We start from the raw sequence: 26,373 nt of genomic DNA on the forward strand, positions 1-26,373 counted from the left end.
CAGTCTCTATTGGCCTTAAGAGATGAGTTTGAATCGGTACAAGCCTCATTACTTCATAGATCTCCATATCATCTTTGGATAGTGCAGTTTTTGAACTAATCTCTAAAGAAACTAGACTCCTGACTCTCCATTCATCTATATCTGGTAATTCAGATCTTGTGACAGCTACTTTTTCTCATCGATAGACAACTAAAGTTTCCACTCAACCTATTGGAGTTATCGGGAATGCCCCTGAGGGTTAAAATACTGGATTTATAGAAAAATATTCTTTCTATAATATTAGAGGTCACAAAGTTGTTGATTGCATAAAACTAACACGTCTACATGCTTCTCAGAGTTTTTCTTTTTCCAAGACTGCTGTAGTTGCGAATATTGTGTCACCTGAGTCTGAATATGCTCAACAATCAGCCACTTCTTCAATTGCTGACCTTGAGGCACTTGTCAACCAGCTATTATCATGGACAGATCCTTCTAGTCATGCTATGTCCACAACTATTTCAAGCAACAAATCCTAGTATATTAATTCAACTTGTGAAAATCATATGATATCTAATGATTCTCATTTTATATACAAAACATCGGCAACCTCACCAGCCATTGTTCACACTACCAATGGCTCATGCATGTGTGTGAGTTATATTGATAAGAATTTCACACCTTATCTTACCATATCAGATGCCTATATGGTTCCTTCTTTATCCTTAAATCTATTCTCTATTGGACAATTTTGTGATTTAGAATTTGAGCTTCATTTTTGTAATCATGGTTATGATGTGTAGAATCCTCGAATGGGATAGCTCATTAGGATAGGCTGTAGTAAAACTCTTATTAGACCATCCATTTAAATATTTCAAATAAAATAGATGCACAAAAAAAAATTAAAAAATTTTTACAACCCAGATATAGTTCTTGATCATAATCTTTCAACAAATTATGATTCTGATATTCTGTCTCATCATTAGATGAATTATAAGGATTATTCACATGCATAGGACCAGTAAATATAAATCCATCAGGCATCACACTTATTTTTTGTCCTTCACTGAAATCTTCTAGATTTCTAGCACCAAATCACATAGCATCTCTAAGCAAACCCCTCACATCTTCTCTTGCAGGATTTCTTTATAGATTACTATCAGATCTATGTTCTATATGTAAGGGTTGATTATATGGAGATGGCAATATGGATTCTCCATGAAATACCCATTCAATATATCCTCTTAAAAAATCATTCCATATCAAATGTTCTTCAATAGTTTGTGGATCGAGAAAATAATTATTTATATATTTTTGGCGTAAACAAAACATCTTCCCATTCATTGATCCTTTTTCAACAATAAATTTGATAAAATTTTATACTCCTTCAAAATAATCTTTATTGGATCTTGACTTGTTTATCTAACATTTGTCCATTGTATGAGAATAATAACTATTATCCTCTGATACCAACATACTACAGAATATAACACAAAAAAATTAAGCAAACATTAAAAAAAAAGAAATGTAATTAGTTCTACCAACATGATAGTTTTACATGCCCACTCCTTGGCTTACCTCTTTGAAATGACTTACAATCATAAATTGCACCAAGGTTTTAAAGCTACATAAACAACTCTAAATGAAAACTATTTTAAGAAATGGCTGAAAAGAAGAATGCCATATATCTCAACTATCAAGATTGCAAATCCCCAAATGCCTATCAACCCAAATGGGACAAATAAGTAATAGAGTTTCTAGAAAATTAGCTGCTTATAATGAAGTATATATGCTAATTGTTCATCCACCACTACATATGGGACCATGAGGGTCCTAGGGAAGAAAGCAAGTCTTTCGTAGGCAACAATCTTGAATACTGAAACTGCATCCTAACCCTTCCTAGCAACACCTAACACTGAGTGTTGCATATCATTCCAATGTGCTCACATTGCTACCCAACATTCTCATATCCATCCATAAGAACGACAGGAATAACTTCTATTTTGATTCCTCATGCTAATAACTGATTAACACTGTCTACATCTAATTAAGAGTATGTCTTATTTTAAAAGGGAAACTTATTCTTTTGGTAAAAATTCACTTAGAGGTATTATCAGCTTTGTGGGGATGTCCAAAACAAGTTCCTTTTCCTGCTAGTCCAATGAAACTAGCTATATGATATATGTCTCATACATCCAAAAAAATTAATCGAATAATAAAATATCCTCCTTTGTCATAAGCAAAAGGCAATCATTTAAGCTTCAGAATCACAGTTTACAACAAATTCATCTAAAGCTTCTAAAAAAGTTAGCCTTTTTTCATATGTAATAACGATACAAATCGATAACTAAGAAAAAGATTAAGAAAGAAACTATTATACTAGTTCATAAAAGCCTTAAAAGTAAACAAAGTGGCAAGAAAATCCACAAAAAAAACACATCCTAGAACCTTGAGCCCAACCAGAGCAAAAAGATCTCAGCTAAAAAGAAAAGCAGACTCTACGTTATAGATGAAATTCCAAATAAACCTCCATTGGAGGAAAAGAAAATTAAGAAAAAAAAGAGGAAAAAAGATAAATCTAGCACTATAGAATAATCTTAGATCAGATCTAGAGAAAATCTATATATTGATGAGGATGAGATCCTTCTCAAGCTTGAAGCAAAAAATTGGAGGTCTATTTTGAGTTTTAGGACTAGGATTCCGGTCAAGGGGTGGGACTAGACCCGAGGGAGAAAAGAATTGAAAGGAAGAAGAGAAGAGATCAAACCTCGATGAAGCATGCAATTGGAAGTGCAAGCATTGGAGACCAGTGGGGGCAAAGGAGGATGAGGGTGATTCGAGGAGGAGGTTAGGGTTTCAATCAAAGAGATGAGCTAGGAGGAGGAGGCATACCTTAGGCGAAGGTAAGGTCGATGGGGTGAGGAAGCAGAACAATGAGAGACAAAGATGAGCGACTATGACCGCGGCTTGGGATGGAGATGCGAGAGCAAGGGGTGGTGTATTGATGTCAGTGATGTTGAAATAAGAAGGCACAAGGGATGGGAGGTTTGGGAGTCCACTCACGATTGATGGTGATGAGGTGGAGAGTTGGCTGGGGAGATCTAAGGAGAGGTCTATGATTTCCACTCAGGGATAGAGGCACAAGATATGTGAAGAGTTTAATTTTAATGATGCCTTATAGCTTCTATTGATGCTTTTCTTCATCTCAACTTGCTAATACTTTAAAGAATCATAAAATGCCGATGCTTTTTAGAAGTGTGAACATATGCATGCAGTATTTGAAATTCACCGACGCTTTCTCATTGCATTGGCAATATTAAGTAAGAAAATATCAATTTTTATGTAGTGAAAGGATATGTATGAATATCTTAACCACATGCAAAGACCTCATGATACATGCTCGTGCCCCTATGGTGCCTCTCCTTACACACAAAAAGGCCGCAAAAGTTGACATACTATAATTTCTTTAAAAAGCAAAAGTCATGATAGCACTGTAATAGCAATACTAAAACACTCCATATAGAATCAAGATAGAAAGCAGCTTACCTTCCACTAATCCCACTCAATTGAAAAATATGTGGGATCATTTTGATTAACTTGCAACTAATTGTAAGATAGGGTGCCTGTTAATTTGAGCTAATTTCCTTGCATATTCCTTCTTCCATTGCTGTGGCTACAATCTTTTTTTCTTCCTACACTTAGCATACTCATCTAGGTCATGTTTTACATGCTAAATTTGAATATGTTGTTAGTATTGGGTGCCTTGAATATATCAAAAGGAAAAATTTGTTTGCATGTCATGTCAGTTAGGCAAACAAAAAGCTTTATCTTTTAATAAAAGTACTTCCATTGCTTTTGAATCTTTTCAGTTAATACACTTTGATGTTTGGGGACCAGCATGCATGTATTTGCAGTAAAGGAGGTATCCATTGTTTTGTTGTGGTTCTTGATGATTATTTCTCCTTCACTTGGACATACTTGCTGAAAAGTTTATCTGAATTGTCTTAGATTTATCAAGACTTTACTCCTATGATCTATACTCAATTTTTCAAGCACATTAAGATTTTTTATTTTGATAATGTTGCTAAGTATAATGACTCATCATTTCTTAGAATTTTGAGTGAACATGGTGCTGTCATTCATAGATCTTGTCCAGGAATATCATAATAAAATGGTCAAGCTCAACGTAAACTTAATCACATTCTCAATACTATTTGAGCCATACTCTTATCTACCTTCCTTCCTAAGTCTTTTTGGGATGAAACTGCCCTCACGATAGTTTATACCATCAACCATCTCCCTTTATCTATTTTAGATAATCGCACACCATATGAGCTATTGTATGCATGAGTCCAAACTGTAGTATTCTCCGAACCTTTGGTTGTACTTATTTTGTGCTTCTCTCTCCTCATGAACAAAGCAAACTCCAACCAAGGTCTCATTTGTGTTGTTTTCTAGGCTATGGCATAGAATATAAGGGTTATAGGTGTTATGATCCTGTTGCTCAAAGATCAAGTTTCTCGACATGTGATCTTTTGGGAACACTATTTTTCAGCTTGCTAAGAGTCGATCTTGGTCCATTCGAGTCAACTCCATTGTTCAATAAATACTACACTAGATTTTTTTTCCAATATCTCTTTCAAATGAAAGAAGTTCTAGCTCTTCTAGTGATCTCGGCTCTCCCATTGATGCTACTTCCCAAGATGATCATAGTATCACACTAATTGAGCCTTGTCAATCCACTCGGATAAGAGAACATTCCAAACACTTATGTGACATTTATCATTGTCATGTTCTTGCCATATTACATGAACCCACATCCTTCAAGAAACTTCTTCTCATCCTGAATGGCAACAAGCCATGTTTGATGAACTGCAAGCTTTAGAAAAGAATCATACATAGGATCTGGTTGACTTGCCTTCTGAAAAATTAGTGATTGATAGTAAGTGGATCTGTAAAATCAAGATTCACTTAGATGGTTTAGTTCAATGATACAAGGCTCGTCTTATGGTGAGAGGGTTCACTTAGGAGTATGGAATAGACTATGAGAAGACTTTTGCTCCAGTAGTTCATCTTGCATCTGTTTGGATATTATTAGTAGTTGCAACTACTCGACAGTAAAAACTCTATCAAACAGATATAAAAAAATACCTTTTTGAATAGAGATATTTCTAAAGAGGTCTATATGCAGCCTTCCCCTCACTTTTCTACTCCCTGGGAAAAGTATATATGTTGACTTCGACATGCATTGTATGGACTTAAATGGATACCTCGAGTTTGGTTTGCTAAATTCAGCTCCACTGTCACCAACCGTGGCTTTACCCCTAGCTCTCATGATTTTGCATTATTTGTTCAATCTAGTAGTGTGGGTATAACTCTTCTTCTCTTGTATATGGATGACATGATAATTATTGAAGATGATGTTGCAGGAATTCATGAGCTTAAAGTCTCATTTACATTAGCAGTTTGAGATGAAAAGATCGAGGCTTCCTCAACTTTTTCTGAGACTTGAGGTCACCATCAGAGAGGATGGATTCTATTTATTTCAGACCAAATATGTATATGATTTTTTGGCCCGTGAATGACTTGCGGACAGCAAAATAACCACTATACCCTTGAAGTATAATGTGAAGCTTACTCCAGCTGACGGTGTGCTCTTGAATGATCTCACGCTCTACCATCAGCTTGTAGGAAGGTTCGTTTATCTTACTATTACGCAGCCTCATATTACTTATGCAGTTCATATTGTCAGTCAATTTATGGTAGTCCCTTAGTCCATGCATTATGTAGCGGTCTTACATATACTATGATATATTAAAGGCACTATCTTTCTTGGCTTACATTTTCATTCAATCTCATTATGAAGTTATTGGCCTTTAGCATGCTGACTGGACTGGTGATCCAATGGATCGTCGATCTACCATTGGATATTGCTTTTATCTTAGAAACTCTTTCATAACATGGCATAGTAAAACACAAACTATAGTTGTCCATTCGAGTATTGAAGCTGAATATTGAGCCTTAGCAAATATTGTCGCTAAACTTCTATAGCTTAAGTGGTTATTGGGTGACATGAGAGTTTCTTATTCTAGGGTTATGAGACTCTATTGTATAATTAGAGTGCCATGCAAATTGCTCATATAGGTATTCCATGAGCGGACAAAATATATTGAGACCGATTGTTACTTCATCCGTCAACATATTTTCAATAGAATGGTTCATCTTATATATATTGCTTCTCAAGAGCAACCTACTGGCATCTTCACCAAAACTCATCCTCCTGGGTGTTTTCTCAATTTGATTCATGAACTCAAGATGGCATCCACTACACCCTCTTGAGTTTAAGAGGAGATGTTAATGCACATATCTTGTATATTAATCTAGATTTATTTTGTATAAATTAGGTGAAATTTTGTGATTGATTTTCTGTACAATTATGTACAAAAAAACCCAATATTTTCTATTTTTTATTGATTGATTTTCTATATAGTTATATATAGAAAATCTTGTATTTCCTAATTTTGGTTGATTGATTTTTTGTTCAATTATGTATATAAAATCTTGTATTTCCTAATTTCGATTAGAAGCCTTGTCTATAAATTAGAGCCTTTCATTGTACATTTGATTATTATAAAGAAACAATTAGAAATACAAATTCTTTCATTTTCACAATCCATATTATGGTAATTCTTTTCTTTTTTTTCTTTTTGACAAACAAAAAGTTGGTGCCCAATAGTGGCCTTTGGTTATAGACATGAAGGAACAACCATTGTACAACATTTGGATCGTGGATGCATGGGGTTTATTCCTATTTATCTTGAGTATAGAACCTAAACATGCCGAGCTATTGGTTCAGATAAGTTAGCTTTTAATCTGGTCGATGCGTTCTAAACCCATTAAATGATATTAGTTTGGACCTTGGGTTTCTTGGTCTAACTTTAGACCTAGGTGTTACCTGGTTTTTGGCCATCCTTTTATCCCTGTATTAATTGGAAGAAATAATGGATGCTACCATATTATCCTCCTCATCACTATTCAGCCACAGGTTGGAGTTGGGAGTCCACGACAAGGCATCAACTTAGGTGGAAAAGGGAGGAGCCAGCTGTCATGCCCCCGATCCGAGATTGTGAGTCGAAGGTCATGGCAACCACCGCATACTCAAAAGAAACTTTTTTCATAAGCATGCAAGGCATCTCATCATGATATCTTACACATAAAGCTAAATAATTTTTTAATTTTAATGATCAACCTTAGTTCAAGTAACAAATCAAAACTCAGTGTCAAAAGAAAAATAATTGTCTGACAAAGTCAATACTTAAAGTAAAAGTCTTGCATCAATTCTGAGAAAATCCAAATCAAATGAGCTAACTCCATCTCTAATTACTCTCCCAACTGAAATCCCGTGTCATGCTAATTTTCTGGATCTATAAAGAAATATTATAAAACTCATCATGAGCTAAATAGCCCAGTAAGCAGTGTATACCTTTTAACTGAATAAATTAGGCAATAATACTGTACACATCGGTTTACTGATAATAATAAAATCAATATGTAAATTCATGAATTCATAATTTAATTCATCACACTATCAATCATATATAAAATTTTAATTCATCAAAATTTTAAATTATGCTTATCATCTTAAATTCATCAAATTTCTTAAGTTCTTCTTACCAACCATGACTATGACCATATTTTTCCTATGGCAGGGTCATAATATCACGTAGCTTCTTGCGGTAGGCTACGAATCATCTGGCGCAAGTCCTTCAGAACCGTTGGTCTCGTTGGTGGTTTATCGTTGGTCTCTCTGACGACATATCGCTGGTCTCATTGGTGATATAAATCTCAGGATAAATCAATTGCTAACATATATACCCCCATTAGCGGGTCCTTTACATAGTTAGATTGTCAATTCATATCATCTTCTAATTCATGTATTATTTTAAAAATAATATAAAAAAAAGTGATATTCGAGTCAAGTTAAATCATATCATTCTTTATGATCATACATTATCATAATAATTTTCAACAAATAACTTCAATCATAAATAATTTCAATAATTATTTTCCATCATAATTAATTTCAATAAATATTTTCAATCACAAAATGCCATGAATTTATATAATTAAATTTATAATTTATCAGATAAATTAATAAAAGTAAAACACTACTTACCTTAAAAGAAAATCTAAATTAGGGATTCTAAAAATCTTAAAATCCTTCTCCGAACCTGGTACGTCAAATATCATATTTTTGATCAAAATTTTATCAAATTAAAAATAATAAAAAAATTCCTAAAATCCAATGTCCTGACATGAATCAACTAGATGACAGTGTTCAAATTTTTTTTAATTATTTTATTATTATTATTATCATTTATTTACTTATTTTTTATATTTTTTTTTAATTCATAAATCCTAAAAAAATTCAAGAGAGAGAGCAGAGAGAGAAAGTCTCCCTCTCTTTCTCTTTCTCTCTCTTCTTTTTTTCTTTTCCTTCTTTTTCTTTTTCTTTTTCTTTTCTTTTCTTTTCTTTTTCTCTCGGGCTCTTTCTGGCCGAAATAGGGGATCGGAGTCCCCTCCCGTTGATCGACCATTCGGCCGCGGCCATCACGATGAAGGCTGGCGACAAGGGGGGGCAACCCTCATGAGTTCAGAGAGACCAAAATCGACAGTCGGCAGTGATCGCCGGCGTCGGAAAATCAAAGAAGAAGAAGAGATCGAACAGGAGTCCCTTCTTCGATGAAATCTGGCGACACCCGTCATCGGCAGTTGTGCACAGAGGCACGGGAAGAAGAAGAGGGAAAGAGGAAGATGAGGAAGGCTTACCTCAGCCTTCGGTGGTCCCACCGGCGAGAAATCGTGGTGAGCACGAATCAAGTGTCGCGGCTTCAATCAAAGGAATCAAGGAGAAAGAGGGAAGGAAAATCAGTGGGGGGGGTTCTTAGGAAGGGAGAGCCTTTTTATAGAGAGCTCTAGGACTCCTGGTGGTCCTAGGACTCCTGATCACCGCGGCTTCATCGGAGAAGAAGACTCCTATCGGGAGTCTTCTTCCCGGTTCTCCTGTTTTTTTTTGGCTTATGCTTGGGTTTCCTAAATCGGGCTTGGGCTTAGGCTTGGGTCATCACATTCTTCACCCCTAAAAGAAATTTCATCCTCAAAATTTTTCATACCTGTGGTCTCGAAGAGCTGGAGATATTTTTGCTTCATTTTTTTCTCTAGTTCCAAGTAGCTTCTCTTTTCAAATGTCGACTCTACTATACCTTGACATAAGAAATATTGCGACGCCTCAACACTTATTCTTTACGATCCATAATCCGTACCGATATTCTTCATATGATAGATCTTTTCTAGCTTGCAAGGGTTCAAGTTCCACGATGCGACTTGGGTTTGGTAAATATTTCTTTAATATAGAAACATGAAAAATATTATATACTCCTACAAGTGAAGGTGGTAAGGCAAGTCTATATGCCACCTCACCAATTCTTTCCAAAATCTCAAACGGACCCACATATCTAGGATTTAATTTGCCACGGATGCCAAATCTTAAGATTCCTTTTGAAGGAGATACTTTAAGAAATACATGGTCACCAATTTGAAATTCTAATTTCTGTCTCCTGTTATCTGCATAACTTTTCTGTCTGCTTTGTGCTGCCCGAAGTCATTCTTTAATTAATTGAATCTTTTCGACTGCTTGTTGAATAAGTTTGGGGCTCAATATTCTTCGCTCACCAACATCATCCTAGTGAATCGGTGATCGACATCTTCTACCATATAATGCTTCATAAGGTGCCATACCAATGCTAGCCTGATAACTATTATTATAAGCGAACTCAATCAAAGGTAGATGCTCATCCCAAGAACTTTTCATATCTCAAATACAAGTTCTCAGTATATCTTCTAAGATCTAAATAGTTCTCTCCGACTGGTCATTAGTCTGTGGATGAAAGGCTGTACTAAAGTTCAATTTTGTTCCTAATACCTTGTGTAAGTTTTTTCAAAACTGTGATACAAATCTGGTATCTCGATCCAATACAATGGTCACTGAAATTTCATGTAACCTTACAATTTTTTTCATATATAATTTTGCCAGTCTTTCCAAAGTGAATCCAACTCTAATTGGTAGAAAGTGTGCAGACTTTGTCAATCGATCCACAATCACCCAGGTTGCATCATTTTTACTTGGAGTCTTAGGTAGTCCAGTTACAAAATCCATGGTGATATGTTTCACTTTCATACTGGAATATCGAGATATTGAAGTAATCCTACAGGCCTCTGATGTTCAGCTTTAACTTGTTGACACACCAAATATTGAGCCACAAATTGAGCGATCTCTCTTTTCATATTATTCCACCAGTATATTTCTTTAAGTCCCTATACATCTTAGTATCTCCTGGATGAACTGTATAACCGATCTGATGTGCTTCCTGAAGTATTTTTGTTTGAGTACCGAATCATTGGGTATGTAAATTTTATTTTTGAATCTCAACGAACCATCATCATGTATCTTAAATTCAGATTGAACACTAGCTTCCACTGAATCTCTTATTTTCGTTAATTATGGATCATTATTCTAGGCGACTATAATCCTTTCAATGAGTGTTGGCTAAACCCTCATGTTGGCTAATCGTACTGTTGAGTCATATACTCGAATGTCTAATTCCAATTTTTTTATATCCTTCAATAATTAACTTTGATGTATAATTAAAATAGCCAAATTTCTCATGAATTTTCTACTAAGAGCATCAGCGACAACATTAGCTTTTCCGGGATGATAATGAATTATTAAATCATAATCTTTCAACAGTTCTAACCACCTTCTCTGTCTCATGTTTAAATCCTTCTGTGTAAAATATACTTCAAACTCTTATGATCAGTAAACACTTCACACTGCGCACCGTATAAATGATGTCTCCAAATTTTCAGGGCAAAAATCATTGCAGCTAACTCCAAATCATGTGTCAAATAATTCTATTCATATGGTTTTAATTATCTTGAGGTGTAAGCCACCACCTTATCATGTTGCATCAATACACAGCCAAGTCTCTTTTTAGATGCATCACTAAATATTGTGAATCCTTCATCTCCTGTTAGTATAGTAAGAATAGGGGCTGAAACTAATCGTTATTTTAACTCTTGAAAACTCTGTTCACAATCCTTGGTCCACTCGAATTTAACTCCTTTCTGAGTAAGATGAGTCAAAGGTGTAGCTATACAGGAGAATCCTTCTACAAATCGTCTGTAATAACCTACCATTTCCAGAAAGCTTCGAATCTCAAAAATATTTGTAGGTCTGTTCCACTGTATCACAGCTTTCACTTTTGTTGGATCCACAAAAATTTTATCTTTACATACGATGTGTCCTAAAAAGACTATTTTGTCCAACCAAAATTCACACTTCTTTAATTTGGCATAAAGCTTTTCTCTCCTCAATATTTGTAGTACACACCGTAAATATTCTTCATGCTCTGATTGCTTCTTGAATATATCAAGATATCATCAATAAATATGACAACAAACTTATCAAGATAGGATTTGAATATTCTGTTCATTAAATCCATGAAGGCCACTAGAGCATTGGTTAACCCAAATGGCATCACTAGGAATTCATAATATCCATAACGAGTTCTAAATACAGTCTTTGGTATATCTTCTGCCTTTATTTTTAACTGATGATATCTTGAACGAAGATCAATTTTTGAAAAAACTTATGCACCCTACAGCTGATCAAACAAATCATCAATTCGAGGTAAGGGATACTTATTTCTGATAGTGTTCTTATTCAACTCTCTATAGTCGATACAAAGCCTCATGCTACCATCTTTCTTTTTCACAAACAAAACTGAAGCTCCCTAAGGAGAATACTAGGTCTTATAAAGCCTTTATCTAATAAATCATGTAATTGATCTTTTAACTCCTTCAATTCCATGGGAGCCATTCGGTAAGGAGCTTTAGAAATTGGACCGGTATTGGGTGCCAACTCAATGGTAAATTCAATTTTTCTATCCGATGGTAGTCCGGGTAAATCATCAATGAATACATCTGAAAATTTATTTATGATAGAAATATCATGTAACCTCAATTCATCATGTTCTGTATTCTTTATTGATACCGGATAACCTCTACATCCCTTTCTTAGCATCTGTCTAGCTTGCACAAATGAAATAATACGTGGAGGGGTGGTTCTTGTATTTCCATCAAAACTGAATGTTAATTCTTCCGGTATTTGAAAGTTCACTCTCTTTTCATGACAATCCACAGAGGCATGATAAGTAGCAAGCCAATCTATTCCTAGAATGACATCGAAATCATGCATATCTAGGACCACCAAATTTGTTGGTAATTCTCTTTCTCCTATTCTGATACTACATGACTTGCACATACTTTCGGTACTCAAAATACCACCTACTGATGTCTCAACATATAATTTAGTTTTCATAGGTTCACATACTATATCATATTGTCTAATAAAAGTAGTGGATATAAAGGAGTGCGTAGCACCAGAATCAAACAAAACTGAAGCATAAATATCAGATACAGGAATGATACCTATCACCATAACATTAGAGGCCGAGCATCCTGTTGTGTGAGTGCATAGATCCTTCCTTGAGTTTTCGGCCTTTGACCTCCATCCTTTGCTTGTGTGGATTTATTCTCATTCCTCTGGGGGCAATCTGTAATTTTGTGTCCTTTCTATCCACAGCTAAAGCAAGAACTAGTATTCCATGGGTATTTTGAAGACTCATGCTCTCTTCGGCCACATCTCAAATATCTAACCATCTCATTCTCACGATTCTTATCATTTGCTGGCTTCTTCGCTGGACCCTTATTATTCTGATTTTGCTTTGAGTTCCACCAAACCTATTTCTCTTCTTCTGATTGCATTCTCTTTCCGCATATGCTTCATTAACTTCCCTCTCAATTATTAGAGCTTTATTCACAACTGAGGCATAAGTAGTTAACTCATAGGGTACAACTTGTTTTTTAATTTTCATCTTCAGTTTCATTTCAAATTTATGTACTCTGTCTTGCTCAATCTCAACTAATCTTGAAACAAACTTGGCTAACTCCGTGAATTTAACTTCATACTCTACAATGGATCTGTTTCCTTGTTTCAGATGAATGAACTCCTACTCTTTCTGCATTCTGACACTTCGAGGAAAGTACTTATCAAAGAATTCATCTCAAAATCTCTCCCAAGTGAGTGGTATCCTATCATGTTCATATTTTTGTTTAAATATACGCCACCAGTTGTATGCCTCACCTTGTAACAGATATGCTGTATAGCGGATCTTCTCATCATCGTGGCATTCTTGCATGGTGAATGCCTTCTTCATTTCCATAATCCAGTTATCAGCTTCCAGTGGCTAGATGGTCCCTTTGAAGGCTGGAGGGGCTAGCTTCTTAAACTCGACGATATTGTTTCTCTGCATCGGATGTTCTCCATGTCCAGGTGTCGGTGGAGGATGCTGACGTGGCTGCACTTGTTGTTGAAGTAACTGTTGCTGTGTTTGAACTACTCCAATCAGAGTTTGCATTAGTTGACTCATGTTCGGCTCTTCCTGTACTGTCGGAGTATTTCCAGTAGGGTCAATGATTTCTTCTTGCTGAGATGTGCCGCTATTCAAATGGAGAGTGTTATCACCAAGTAGATTTGATATCCCTCCTACCGCTCCTTGAGTATTCCTCATTCGTCATGGAGGCATATTGACCTATGATAAATTTGAGATGATAACTTATCCTTAATAAAGTTATAAACTTACTTAAGACAGATCAGATCATAATCATCATAACTAACCTCTCAAATTTCTTAATATCTACCCATCACTCGCTTATTTATTCTATATGTCTTTATCTATCTACTTATGCTCTGATACCATATTAATTGTCATACCCCCGACCCGAGATTGTGAGTCGAAGGTCATGGCAACCGCCGCATACTCAAAAAAAAAATTTTTCATAAGCATGCAAGGTATCTCATCATGATATCTTACACATAAAGCTAAATAATTTTTTAATTTTAATGATCAACCTTAGTTCAAGTAACAAATCAATACTCAATGTCAAAAGAAAAATAATTGTCTGACAAAGTCAACACTTAAAGTAAAAGTTTTGCATCAATTCTGAGAAAATCCTAAATCAAATGAGCTAACTCCATCTCAAATTACTCTCCCAACCGAAATCCCGCATCATGCTAATTTTCTGGATCTGTAAAGAAAAATATAAAACTCATCATGAGCTAAATAGCCAGTAAGCAGTGTATACCTTTTAACTAAATAAATCAGGCAATAATACTGTACACATCGGTTTATGATAATAACAAAATCAATATATAAATTCATGAATTCATAATTTAATTCATCACACTATCAATCATATATAAAATTTAATTCATCAAAATTTAAATTATGCTTATCATCTTAAATTCATCAAATTTCTTAAGTTCTTCTTATCAACCATGACTATGACCACATTTTTTCTGTGGTAGGATCATAATACCGTGTATCTTCTTGCGGTAGGCTGTGAATCATCTGACAGCAAGTCCTTCGAAACCGCTGGTCTCCCTGGCAGTTTGTCGCTGGTCTCTCTGCGACATGTGCTGGTCTCGCTGCGACATAAATCCTCAGGATAAATAATTGCTAACGTATATGCCCTCATTAACGGGTCCTTTACATAGTCAGGTTGTCAATTCATATCATCTTCTAATTCATATATTATTTTAAAATAATATAAAAAAAATGATATTCGAGTCAAATTAAATCATATCATTCTTTATGATCATACATCATCATAATAATTTTCAATAAATAACTTCAATCATAAATAATTTCAACAATTATTTTCAATCATAATTAATTTTAATAAATATTTTTAATCACAAACATGCCATGAATTTATATAATTAAATTTATAATTTATCAGATAAATTTAATAAAAGTAAAACACTACTTATTTTTAAAAAAAATTCAAATTAGGGATTCTAGAAATCTTGAAAATCCATCTCCGAACCTGGTACGTCAAATATTATATTTTTGATCAAACTTTTATCAAATTAAAAATAATAAAAAAAATTCTTAAAATCCAATGTCCTGACAAGAATCGACTAGATGACAGCATCCAGGATTTTTTTTTAATTATTTTTTTATTATTATCATTTATTTATTTATTTATTATATTTTTTTAATTCATAAATCCTAAAAAATTTAAGAGAGAGAGAGGAGAGAGAGAAAGTCTCCCTCTCTTTCTCTTTCTCTCTCTTCTTTTTTTTTCTTTTCCTTCTTGTTCTCTTTTCTTTTTCTTTTCTTTTCTTTTTTTTCTTTTTCTCTCGGGCTCTTTCCTGGCCGAAACAGGGGACCGGAGTCCCCTCTCTTTGATCGTCGTTCGAGCCGCGGCCGTCACAGCGAAGGCCGCGGCAGGGGGGCAACCCTCATGAGTTCAGAGAGGCCAAAATCGACGGTCGCATGATCGCCAGCGCTGAAAAATCAAAGAAGAAGAAGAGACCGAATAGGGGTCCCTTCTTCGACAAAATCCGACGACACCCGTCGCCGACAGTCGTGCACAAGGCACGGAAAGAAGGAGAGGGAAGAGAGGAAGAGGAGGAAGGCTTACCTCAGCCTTCGGTGGTCCTGCCGGCGAGAAATCGCGGCGAGCACGAATCAAGGGTCGCAGCTTCAATCGGAGGAATCAAGGAGAAAGAGAGAAGGAAAACCGGTGGGGGGGTTCTTAAGAAGGGGAGAGCCTTTTTATAGAGCCCCCTAGGACTCCTGGTGGTCCTAGGACTTCCGATCACTACGGCTTCATCGGAGAAGAAGACTCTATCGGGAGTCTTCTTCCCGGTTCCTCTGTTTTTGTTTTTTTTTTTTTTGGCTTGGGCTTGGGTTTCCTAAATCGGGCTTGGGTCATCACACTAGCCATCTGGTGTATAAATATGCATCAACGAATGATAAACTTGTTGACTAGTTTTCTAGATGATGATGTTATTACAATGCATGCTTACTGACTTTTCATTCATAGATCCTTCTTTACGATTTACGTACAAGAAAACGTAATGGTGCTCCATGCATGTTCATCAATACCATGGAAACAAATTCTCTTTTTTTTTCTGTTTTTTTTTTTCCCCAATAAAAAGGTTGGTATCTAATAGCAATGTTTTAAGAATCAACCTTTAGTCTTTGGATGTTATCCCTCTTCTTTATGCGGGTTATGAGATGAAAGAAGCAAGTGCTTTGCTCTCTGCTTTTCACCCATCTCGTTCCTATCTCGTCCTTAAAAGGTGTTTCTTATTGCTTGGATGGCATCTAAAGGTGATTTTCCTTTCTTCCAAGCAACCTAATCTACTATTCCAAGCAAGATTCCCATCATCACATTCTATTAGTTTAGGCTGTCTCCAATTTAACTGATATGCTCGATTAATTCTGGTAAGCAAGCTAAGTAGTTCCAGGACCAAGGCCTATAAACTCCTTGGCAACAAGTGGACTTGTTTACAAATTTATATCATATAAATATTTTGTTTATCAAGCTATGTGACCATAAATTTTTGAAATGCTTTGGCTGGTTCAGGGACTGAATCTTCAGCAGAAAGAATGCAGGTTCTCGGATTTATCTTATAGAAATAAGTCTAAATGATTAACGCTTCATTTAGATGCTTGTAATTTCAAAATAGCCTGGTGTAACTGCTCCCAACTCTACCAAATAACTCTATACGCTTTTCCCCAATACAATAATATTCACACCATTACGATCGCTAATCTACACTCTTAGAATTCATATCACTATTCCTATAGTTTCTAATTTATAATGACAAATGTTTTTTCTATTTTTCTTTACCTTGGTTTCAATCCAAATCTCGACCCCATTTGCCCTGACTTAAATGTGCGGGGTTGGTTACCGGTCATTCTTGATCTAATTGATCCAAATAGGTTTAAAAAATTTTTATGTATATGGCCCAACACTATTTAATTGGTTGATGGATCCGCGACCTAAAATATATTTGAATGAGCACCCTAGCCATGCATGTTTCCTAATCCAAACATGTCCAATACATTTCCCAATATCAAATTACCACTACTAATCTTTGGTCTTATGTTAGTATACTGGCCTCCATGCGCATTCTAGGATTGTGTAGTATGTGGGATATATTGTGCCATTTAATTCTATGTATTGCTCCACCAACTATTATCCCCAGTACAAAAGTAGCGATCTGAATGATGATCCAGTGGGCAAGCTCTAGTATTTTCCTTTATTTATTGTCCTTGTTCGACATGCTAAATGAGCTATCCCTATTTGGTGATATTTTTATTTTTTTCTCCATTTTCCTAATATTTTCCCTAGTATTTTCTCCATGTTCTTTATCTATTATCTTTTTTCTATTTTTTTTTTCTAAACGGAAATGCAGAATCCAATGTACAGAATATATTTGGTTATGCAATTTATTATTTCTATTTTTCTCAACAACTTCTATTATTTCTAAAAAAAGTGAAAGTGAAAATTGTCATATCTATTTTTTTTTTTAAAAAAAAAAATTCACCCTTCTTCTCCCAGCCCCTCTTCTTCTGTCCAACTCGTCCTCAACATTCTAGCTTTGACAAGTCTAGTTGGTTTAATTTCCATTGTGGACAAATGATAATTTGACAATTACTTTAGATAGGTGTCTCATGCCTCATGCTAACACGTAGTAAGTGTTGATAGGTAAGAGATTTTTGATATAGATGTGTTTGGTTCTTAGACTTGTTTGCTTATTTAGAGGATAAATATAATTTTTACATCAAAAACCAATAATTACTTCATATCAAGTTGCAATCTTTGGAAAGAAAAAAATTTATCTAAAAATCTTATTTTTTTGAATAAATATTTATATCTTTACAGAGATGAGGGTGCATAGTAGAGAAAGGGCACTGAGCTGACACCCAGACTCTTGTTTTAAGCACTCCTGAAACCTGTTTATGAGGAGAGAATCCAGCAAAAGTGCAATGCAAGTCTGACCCCTTAAATCTACAACTTGAACAATTTTGCAACCTTAAGTAGCCCGATGGCCTTCAAGCAATAAGATCCACTTACTGGTGCTTGGTTGGGGTAAGGATGCGTCTCAAGTTTGTTTTTCAGTAGAAAGAAAGAGTTTGCACTCAGGAGCTCGGCTACAATTTTAATTAATTGGCATGTAGAAATTGGCTACTGCACTAGAACAAAGTATTAAATGGGCAAGCGTAACTTATTACATACAATTGCATATATATGGAAACTGTTTAACTGGTTCAATTGATAAAGTTACCAGAGGTTAAGTACCAGTTATCTCTTTCTACAGCTCATGATCCTAACAAATTTCAATGGCTCTCCTATCTTCTTTATAAAAATATCTACCTGATAAGACATCCGAAGACACGTAGGTAGATAAATAAATAGAAAGATATAAAAGAAAGCCATTATCAATCCGATTCTCATTGCTTACAACAAGTAAGGGGTGTTTGGTTGGAGGTATTGGAGGTCTGGAATCGGAATGGGTGACTCCCATTTCAACCATTTGGTTAGAGAAGTCCCATTCCCATTCTGATTTCAGAGTGAATGGGAATGGTTCAATCTATATAGAACTCAATTCCTACTCTCCTTTATGAATTTAAAATTTCTATTCCAATTTCGATTCCAATTCTGATTCTGATCACGAATCAAATACTTTGAAGGATTTGGTCAATCCGATTCTGATTCTAAGCTATTCCGATTCTCATTCCCATTTCGATTTTGATTACGAACCAAACACCTCCGTAATGCTATGGCTGCCAATCTCACAAAAATAATTGTGGTTTTGGCCTCAAATATATATCTATGATAAGAGAAAATTAGCAAAAAAAACTTTATTAATAATGGAAAAGGAACCCCCAAAGCCTTGAAAAAATTTATAATCCCTAAATATACAAAGACGTGATACCAAAATTCATAAAACAGGGAAGCCCATGAGGCTCCAGTTCACCAAATGGGCCTTTGGACCCAGAGTGGGTTGACCAGAGGTCGACGCAAAGAGGCCCTTCTAGCTAGGGCTGTTCATTCGATTTTAACCAATCTGATTTAATCTGAATTGATCCGATCTGAAGACCGAAAACAAAAAATAATGAAAATCGAAAACCGGCCCAAATGAGAGAAAAATCAAATGAAATCGAATCAAGAATTTTGGTTCGTTTGGTTCGGTTCTGTTTTTAGTTTCTTTTTTATAATTTTTTTCATTTTCAATTATCATTTTTGATACAAATATTCAAATAATTATTATCGATTTATTGTTAGGCTGTTGTATTATATTTAGTTAAATTCAGGATCTATTGAATCTGTTGATTGATAATTTTTCATATTAAAAATCAACAATTGATAAGTATGATAATTGGTAATTGATAAATGAAAAATCGATAATAAACAAAATTAAATATCAAAAACTACATCATCTACAATACAAATAAGCAATCAAATATTATAGCAAATTATAACAATAGACCAAATCTAAATATCCAATCATCTATCCATATAACCAACAAATTCTCAATATAGTAAACAACAAAAAATTTAAATTATGACTTCAATTTTTGGTTCGGTTTTTGGATTTTTTAATTTTTACAGGACGAATTGAAAACCAAAATTCTTGAAAATAAAAATCAAAAATCGAATCAAACTATATTCGACTCAGTTTTTCAGTTCAATTCGGACTGATTTTCGATCTGAAATCGAATTATGAACGGTCCTACTTTTAGCGGTCTACTTTCAAATTTATAATGATAATGCATATTTATTGCAATTATTTCTGTTCTGATTCTTTATTTATCTGATACTTATTTGTTTTACATAAATACCATCCATCAACCAGTGTCTTAGATTCACACTCTTGATTTGCTAAAACTACACACACACACACACACACACACACTAGAGTACCGTGGTAAAACCCTACTTTCTTTGAAATGCTTGCTTTTGCAAAATTTGATCGGAGGAAGCCCTTCGACGTGCACACAGATATTTTTTGATTTGTTTTAACATATATGCCCTTGATCAAATATACTAAGATGGCTCAATGTCCGATCTAGCTCTAGTAACTGTGCTTCATTCCATTCTTTGTATTTCCACTGGTGAACGCGGTTCTCCTATTCATTGTCCAGCATCTTGGAAGATGCCAACCACCACCTACGCAATCTATCTTCCAAAGATTTTGGATCAGAAACTGCCTCCTCGTCCCCATATAAGAAGATCCACATCATAGCTTAGATTCTAAGGATAGTTTGGAAAAGAATAAGGGAGGAAAAAGGGATAAATACATCAAGAGTGAATTATGTGGATATTTTTTGTTGTGATTGAGATTTGAAACAATACTGTATTGTTTTGGAACAATGTGGTAATTATGCATCACCAGAGACAAGCTCTTATATAAGAGAGTAGCGTCAACCAGCTAAGCTAGTGTTTGGCTAGTAATGTTGTAATAATATTCATTATTGTATAATGATCATGAGTGCTAATAAATGAAAAGGTTTGTTCTATCATCGTTACCTATTATGGTGTCATTTTTCTGTGTTGTATTTTGAACCGACACTCGTACCAGGCCTCTCCTTGGCCCATTTGCAAGGGTCAAAGACCCATGAAAGTTATTAATTAGGCATGTGTTTAGTTCAACGTTGGCTGTACATTGGGCAGATCTAGATACTCAAGGATAGAAAGAACCTAAATCAACAATCTTCCATTTAACCCTTTAATTTGGGTGTATTCTAGGGTTGTTATGGAAAGTCTAGAGCTGCCCAAGCCCACGGTGGCCAATGGATACTATAACATGTCTTTATTTTTTTTTGGAGCTGATCATGAACCTATCATTGTGTGTATGATTGGATTATTTTTTTCACAAGAATGCCAAGGCCTCAATAGGGAAGTATACAAGAATTCGTACGAAAATGTATTTAATTAGTCCCACATTGGGTTTTAGATATTTAAGCATAACCTTCTCAATCTTCTTGGATGAGGTCCTTGGTTATAACAATGCAAACCAAAGCTTCATCCATGCTTGATGCATGCTTCCATTGACGGCCATCACAAACCAAAATGTAGATATGAGACAAAGGAGACAAGTGTACCTCGAGATAGACATTCACAAATGAGAGAAATGAGCAAACACAAGAATACTTCTTTTTTTTTTTTTTTTTTTGGTAAGACACAAGAATACTTCTTAAAATATGAATCTTCTCTTGTAGTCAAAACAGGCTATGTAATGTGATGTTAACGATACTAATACCTATCATGACCCCAACCGAGAACGTGACAGACACTACATACTAGCAAGGTATGCCTTATAAGCATGCAAGGCTACAGATCAAATTATAAAAATTTTAGAATGATGATGATAATAATAATAATCTTCAATCGTCAAAAATTTATTTAATAAAATTAATTAAATTTTTATAACAAATATCTTTATGTAATATAAATCATAATGTTTCATCTTAATGCAATATCCAAACTAAATCAAACTAAGCTTCAAATCTGAGAAATTTAAATATCTCCAAATGATTTAGTGCACTCTCCCACATCCCAAATAACAATGACTCATGATCTGAAACATAGAAAAAAAATAATGAGCTGCACTAGCCCAATAAGCAACTTAATATATTAAAGTAGGGTCTAAGCAAACTGAGCAAATAAATCGCATAATATGGACTAGAACAAACAAATATCAAATAACATATTTTTTTTGAAAATAATTATTTTTCATAAACTGATAATGAACTCAACATCAAACTACGGCCACATAACCCGATAGTATGGATATGATAATAGAACTATATTGCATAAAGTGTCAAATAACAAATACCACTATTTTAATCATTGATGGCTCGATGTCAAAACTAGTTTATTAGATTACAAATTAACAGATCCAATGTATAATCTCCATTGGTAGGAATACGTCATAAACATGCTAAGAACATATATAAAATAATTTCACAAACTCTCCAATCAGATTTTCCAAATCCATTTCTCAAAATAGATCATACATTCAAAATAAATTATTTACAATAATAAAATAATATAAGCTTGACTTATTTTGTCAAATAGAAAATGAAGATCTCAATTCAAATTAAATAAACTAATTATAATTTTTTTAAAGATTGTTCAAAAGCATACTTGAAGCATTAGATTACTTATCTAGTCACGTCTCAAAATCCCACTTCAATCAGATAGGTCGACATCGCCTATTCGATGTCATTAACAATTAATTGATTTCATTATCAATGACTTAGAAATCTTAACAAATTAAAATATCCTGAAGAATCCAAATGAATCGTATTATAGTATTGCTGGGAATATGGCTCATGCCCGATAAGGATGAAGAAGAATAAGGCTGATTGGGCAATAAGGTCCCACAACTTGATTGCTTCGACTAAACAAGTTCAATGTACTCAATCAAGAATCATACAAAAATAAAGCTAGCACATAATGATCAAGGATGTCCAAATCTACTAGGATTTAACAAAGACTTGGATGAAGGCCCGTGTACTACCTAGCGGGTCATAAGCCAGAGCCCCTATACTAAAAGCAATATGATTTACAAGAGAGAGGTTTTAGGATCAATTGCCCCCAAAAGAGAAAAAAAAAATTGAGAAGATAGATAAAGATCAAACAAGACAAACAAGAGAGAGAAAATTGGAGAGAGAAGGTAGAAAGAGAAAATAGAGAGAGAAAGAGATAAGAGAGGATAGAGAGAGGAGAGAGAAATCTTTATTTTGTTCCTTCTTTTTTTTCTTTTTCTTTTTTCTCTCTTTCTTCTTCTCTTTCTTTCTTCTTCCTCTTTACCTCTTGGCAGAACAGGGGATTTGGCTACTCCCCTTTTTTCGGAGCAAAGGAAGTTCCACTACTGATGGCCATGGTCGTCGACAGTCAGGGCCTCAATGGTGCAATCAAGGCTCCCCTTCTTAGTGATCGACGGTGGTGAATAACACTAGAAATTCAAAGAAAAAAATCAATGGAAAATAGGAAACATAGGAGTCGATTTATCCCAAAGAAATTTGGTGATTGTTAGTCGGAATCGAGGCTCTGATGGTTGCAGATAGGGTTGAAATCAGATTGAATATAGATCAGATATCAGTATATCCATATCTATATTTATTTTGTTTAACGAACATGAATATGGATATAGAAATTATTCATATGCAAAAATTCAAATCCATATTTGTTTTAAACAGATACGTATGGATACAATTCAGATACTGAAAGTATAGATATAATTATAAATATAACTTAGATAATTAAATTTTATGACTATAAAATTAAAGATATTATTAAATAGATGATAAATCTAGTTGTATATTTATCTTAAAAATTAATAAATACTATATAAAATTATATATGATTTAGAATTTTTGGATATGGATCAGATAATTATCTATCTATTTCCATATTCATTTTTTTTTTATGAATATGGATGCGTATATGGATATTAGTTGGATCTTCAAATTTTTGTCCATATCTAGATTGCTTTAGATATGAAAATAGATTCGGATAAATAATATCCATAGCACTTTTATCCTAGTCGGGGAAGCTAGGGAAAATATCCACCTAAAACTCTTATGTGCTTACTTGGCTTTTCTAACGATGCTCGAGTGTGATTTATGGTAAACTTTGAGGACTTTCCTTTAGCGATGAGAATCATCAGATCATGTTTTAAAGAAGAAAGGAGAGATCAAATCTATGGTGAATCAATGCTCTCATTTTCTTTTCTTTCAACTCTGGCCCTCAATGGAACATGATGAAGTGCTGGCATCCCTGGGTGAATTCGCCTATCCATAACAATCCAGATGGTCCAATCTTTGATTTACAGAAATTGAAAGTGAGTAGCTTGCTCGTGACATACTTCACCTGCTTGCCCCTCACAATGCTATGGCTGAGCCTTTCAAAATCCTTTTAGTTGGATAAAAAATTCTCTGTTTCGTACGTTAGGTCCCTTGCCCTCGGGCTTGGTTACTCTGCTCCCTACAAAATAAATGAAATCCAGCATGATTCTTCAAAGTTGGGCCTTCGATCTCTAATGGGAAGGATGGGAATCCTTCTTCCCATTGAGTAGGGCTCGAGGGGAGGAGTCCAACTCCTCCCCAACTTCAAGTTCCATCCAAAAATTGGGAGAAGAATCCTAATCAGAGTCATCTTCATCCTTATTTTTCTTTTTTTTCTATGCCTTAAAATTCATGGTAAATTCCTTTTTCTACTATTTTAAGATTTATGCAGCTTATTAGATTGTGTATCACATTCTCTCTTTCTAAAAGAAAATTTTGTCCTCGAAATTTCTCATCTATGTTTTCGAAAAGTTGGAGATTCATGGTTTTGGTTTTGTTCTCAAACATTTAAATACCCTACTTGCCGATGTGATTTCATTGTTGCATCATATCATAAAGAAAAGGTCAATACCATAAGAGTTAATTTAAATCAAACCATTCATGTCTATCAAAATCAATATATTAATTTCCAACTAGAATATCAAGCTTTTTGTCAGAAATATCAACTACTCTTGATTTAATCAATATCATAAGATCATCAATGATTCTAATTTACCCTCAATATGGAAGAGCATTTGAGTGTTGGATATTCTTTAAGATCAATAAATAATCTTGACTTCTTTCAAACAAATAGAAAATTCTAAGCTTTAGATCAAGGAGAAATGATATCTTCACCAAAATACTCCAAATTCGACATCAGGAATCGATCGTCCACTAACCTTAACCTCAAGATGCTAAAAGTTTGCTTAGCACAACATAAGTAGGAGTCCTACTACTAAAAACTATGCAGCATCCAAAATATCCAAAAATAAAAATTTATCGTCTTTCCAAATCAAAGAGTTAATATTACCGGCTAACCTAAAATAATTTAGGCTCTATTTGGCTAAGCTTTTGGAGTGCCAGAAAATACTTTCTGACCCTTCAAAAGTACTTATGGATAGTATAATGATGTTTGACAAAAAATTGAAAAGCTGTTCTAACTTTATCAGAAAGCTATTCTGGTTTTGTCAAAAAGTTGAAAAAAATCTACTTGGGAAAAGCTTCATTTTGAAGTTTTATCCAAAAGTACTTTTTACCTAATATCAGAAAGCTATTTTAATTTAAATAATTTTTTTTATAATCAAAATATCTATTAATAAATCTCATAATTACATCTTATATCATATTATATTATTATACTATAAATATAATATAAAATAATATTAAATTAATATTATGATATATTATAAATAAATAACATAATCTATTATAGTACTATTTATTATAAAAATATAATATAATATGTTATATTATAATTTTTTGTTAGATTAGATTATAATCCATTATATTATATTATATATTACATCATAATTATAATAATATTATATTATAGTATAATATTATATTATATTATATTATATTATATGATAATAATATTATGTAATAAAATAATACTTTAAAATATAATAATATTTATGTTATAAACTTATAATATAATCTATTATGATATTTTTATATAATAATAATAATATATAGTAATATTTTAATTTTAATATATTATATTATAATCTATCATTAGATTAGATTATAACCAATATATTATATTATATTATGATGTTACATTATATGATAATAATATTATATAATATAATAATATTTAATATATAATATAATATAATATTATATTATATTATTCATCACTATACAATACTATGCAATATCTTTCATTATCATTTTATCATACCGAAAATATTTTTTTTTATTTTAGTTGTCAAATATATATTCAAGTTTTAAAGTACTTTATAAATGTGGTTACCAAACAACAAATAGTTTTTGGTAAAAATTCTACTTTTAAAAGTTCTACTTCTCAAAAGCTCTACTTTCAAAAGCTTCGAAAGCTCTAATACCAATAGTAATTCCAAACAGGACCTTAAACTACCACAATTTTGCTATGCACTTTAGATCTAAAATACCAAAATTTTATGAAATTTACCGAATGACTTCTGGCTGAAATACTCTCGTATATCATAAATTGAGAAAGTTAAATAAGTTCCAACTCCAGGAGGAGCTATTGAGAAACTCTTAAGTCTTGTCTCAATTTACCTCGAGCACATCCATCTTAACTAACTCTAGAGCCAATTACCACATTCAAAATCATCATATGATCAACATGTAGGTTTAAAAAAATAGCAGAATATATTTCAAACAAACCCTACAAAATATTTCTTAGTTTCAAAGCTTAAACAACTTTTTATGAATGAATCCTAGACTACCATGAAAATAATTAATGTCAAGCTGGAAGTAATGTCATAGTATAACCTCATATCAAATTGAGCTCCAAAATTTTCTTAAATAACTAATGAACAAATAGCTACAATGCACAAAAAATGCCAATCTTCTTACACTTAGTTTTGATCAA

This window comes from Elaeis guineensis, chromosome 1 (genome assembly GCF_000442705.2).
Source record: "Elaeis guineensis isolate ETL-2024a chromosome 1, EG11, whole genome shotgun sequence".
NCBI classification, from domain to species: domain Eukaryota; kingdom Viridiplantae; phylum Streptophyta; class Magnoliopsida; order Arecales; family Arecaceae; genus Elaeis; species Elaeis guineensis.